Here is a 3945-nt window from a genome sequence, read left to right as displayed (position 1 = left end):
AAATGAAATGAAATGAAATGAAATGAAATGAAATGAAATGAAATGAAATGAAATGAAATGAAATGAAATGAAATGAAATGAAATGAAATGAGAGACATAAGAGATTCTACTATAAAAAGCCTATGCTTAACACAGCTGGAAAATCTAGATGAAATGGATGGTTTTCTAGACAGATATCACATACCAAAGCTAAATCAAGTACAGGTAAACCATCTAAACAGGTCCATATCACACAAGGAACTAGAAGAATTCATTAAAAACCTCCCAACTATAAAAAATCTAGGGCCAGATGGATTTAGTGCAGAGTTCTCTCTACCAGAACTTCAGAGAAGACCTGATACCAATATTCCTCAATCTAAAAACAGAAGGAACACTACCTAACTCATTCTATGAAGGTTAAATCACACAAAGACCCAACCAACAAAGAGAACTTCAGACCGAACTTGGTTATTAATATCGATGCGAAAATACTCAATAAAATTCCTGCAAACTGAATTCAAGAACAGATCAAAAGCATCATTTACCACAATTAAGTAGGCTTCATCCCAGGGATGCAAGTTTGGTTCAATATATGAAAATCCTTTAATATAATCCACTATATAAACAAACTCGAAGAAAAAAATCACATGGTCATCTCCTTAGAAGCGGAAAAATGCATTGGAGAGATCAGGAAATCAAAAACATGTGGGGAACATTCCTTATTCAAACCACTATAAGTTTATACTATGAGTTTATTGGATTGAAATAGATTACAGTTTTATGTAGCTTCTTAAAATATACTTCATTTGGCTTAACCTTTTCTCTTAATATTCTATTTCACATTACTATGTGTACGGACTTTTCTTTCTCTATTACATCTTCTCTCTACTATATGATCATTTGTATTGTACTATCTAACTTCTCTAAATACAGCTTTCCCCTCATGGTGTGTTCCTAGATTCCAGGGTTCTGAATATGTTCAAGGTAAAGCATGCTAAAAAGTGGTTGCAAATCTAATATCTTGAATGATAAAGAAAAAATACGATGCTTACCTTTCTGAGCCTAAGCTACTTCATGCAGTCTAATTTTTCACATTGCATTTTCCTTGAAAATTTTATGATTTCATTCAGTCTTTGATGGTGAGAAGCATATATCCACACTATTTTTTGCAACATAAATTTCTTCTAACTTTACATGATACAGGTTTGTATGGAAGCTCAATAATTATTCATATTTTTATACTGTAGCTTTTAACAATTAGAAATATCATTATTTGCAAAGCTATTTCTGATCATTATACTATATTGGGACATCTGCTAAAAGAATTTTAACTAGCACTGTAAAGGAAAGAACATTATTGTACTGACTTTTTAAAATACATATTCTTGTTAAGTTTTCAGGGAAATTTCACACTCTCTACTTAGCATCTGATGATATAAAGTTAATAGAGGAAAATGGGCCACTAAGAATATATGTACGGCATATTCTATATTATAATCATTATGAGGAAATGTGCATCACCTTTTATATCAGGTAAGCTAAATGTATTAGGCCCAATTTCATTAATGATGTGTGAAAATAAGTCTATGATGATAGATGACTAATCATCACATATTATATCATTATGTTATAGTGCCATTCATCCATGTCAATCAGGATATGCAGTAAAGTGCATAGAATTTCTTTCAGATACCAGGGTAGGAACATGAAAAATCACATAGTCCACATTTCATAAACATCTAGATACAGCTTTGACATTAAGCTGTCAGAATCCAAGAATTTCCAGTGAATCTTTATTGGGTGTAATCTTTGTCATTCATAACCTCCATGTTTTATGTTCTGGAAAGTAAATGCAGTCCCAGTATGTAGAGGAGTAACCACTTGAACTCTGATTCTCAGTCATCCTTCTCACAAGTTCTGTATTACAGTCACATGTCAGTTCATCTACACAGTCTGACCATTTTAATATATGTCTTGTCTAATAAAAATATTACATAAACCTGTCAACACAATTCATAGCAGTCAGTAGACAGATGTCAAGTTTCAAATAGTCATTTTATTATATAAAACAAGCAGGTGTATTAGAACTGAAATTATGAAAGCTACTGTTCATTTCTTCTGGAAGTCCAATGAAGTAGAATAATTGAAAAAGTAACAACTTTATTGATCATTATTTCTGAAATTATGATATAGGAATATGAAAAATTAATATTTTGAGACATAATATAATGATATGCCTAGTGTTAAATTTGATGTCCCCTTTTGGATTTTTATATGTGTTAATTGTTAATAAAAATATAAGGATAAAATAATTCAGGTGACATTTTCTTTTGAATTTCGTAATTTTTGTTAGTTACTTTTGAGAGAATAAAACAATTATATCACATCTCTCTCCATTTCCCCCTAAAAGTCCTAGAATATGACCATAGTAGCTTTTTCCAAGAGACATAGCCTATTTTTTTATTTATTGTTTACATAAATATAAATATTCTCAAACATATAAATATAACCTGTTTGCTTTTTTCCAATATTAAAGCATTAATAAGACTGAATTTGATGTATACTTTAGAAGCATTAGCATGGAATTCTAATCACTGATTCAAATGTAGGCAATAATTGACCCTGTTTATAGATATAAATATTGTGTGCATATCATATTGTAACACTGTGAACCATAGTTGAATCTTCTTTCTAAATGGGTAAAGGTGATTTTAAAGATTTAGTACATTATATAATATCGTGAGACACATATGTTTAGGACAGTACAACTGAGATATTAAGATATCATATGTTCTAGGAAGAGTTTCAAACCATACAATGATTTGTACACCAGCCTTTCCAAACCAGTCTGTAAATATGTAAAAATTCATGAATCACATTTTATGTCTTACTAGTTTCTTACAAGTCTAGATTTTTGATGATATGCATTATCATGTATCCTACAATTCAAATATTTTATATATATGCATTATGCGATAACTATTCTGAATACATATACGTATAAAATCTTGTAATTTGTTTAAGAAGGTCTATATGAGGAGTATGCCTAAATATGTTAGTAGAATCACTCATTCTTTATAGTGTATAAGATGTAATATAAATAATCTATATGTTTGAGCCAGAGGATATATGTGCAACATTGTCTAATGAAAGTAAAATTGTTACTTTGTGTTTAGGCAAAAGTATGGATGCCAGCTGTATAGAATTCTGGCTCAAAAGTTAGTTCCATTTACCTTCACCACAATAAGTGAGTATCTTATCTTTTTAGTTGACTTCAAAAACAATGTGTACAGTGCATTAAATTCATATTAATTACTTTAGTTATACCTTCAACAAAATGTTTTTAGAAAGTAAACTAATTCAGGAAAAGTTTATTTTATACCATTGCTTCAGATGATCCCACAGCATCATGGAGTAGAAGCCAGGGTGGAGTTCCCAGTATTACAGGATTATGGATGCTTCGCAATACACTTTCCACTTTCCCTGAAAGCTGGGTTCAAACACAAAATGATGAAAATAAAGGTCTGTAAAATGTTCGATTCATTAGCTAATGGTCCTTCTACATCATTTTGACTCTTCATCCAAAACTCTCCCAAACCCCACAAGCCATGAATAGTACAGAAATATTTGCACATTCTCTCTATCTTAAGAGGATAAGGTGGTTTTAGAATACTTTTTACAACTGTTTGAAAAAATGCTGAAAATGTTATGAATCTGAGAGAAATTGTAGTCAGTAAATTTTGTGGAGATTTATTTTATAAGTTGAGAGTTTTATAGTGTAAGATAATGTCATTATTCTATTAATAAAACTGAATAAACTCTTTTGCCTGATGACACAACAACAAAGTGTTAGGAGATGATGCCAGTCTGTAAATTTAGCAAGTAGTTTATAAAAGCTACAGAAACTGTGGGTGGGTTACACCTGATAGTTGATGAGAGTAGAAAAAAATCCACACATCTTTAGTA

This window comes from Grammomys surdaster, unplaced genomic scaffold, assembly GCF_004785775.1.
Source record: "Grammomys surdaster isolate TR1022 unplaced genomic scaffold, NIH_TR_1.0 195, whole genome shotgun sequence".
Taxonomy (NCBI): domain Eukaryota; kingdom Metazoa; phylum Chordata; class Mammalia; order Rodentia; family Muridae; genus Grammomys; species Grammomys surdaster.
The sequence above is the reverse complement of the archived record's forward strand: the minus strand, read 5'-3'. Positions refer to the sequence as shown.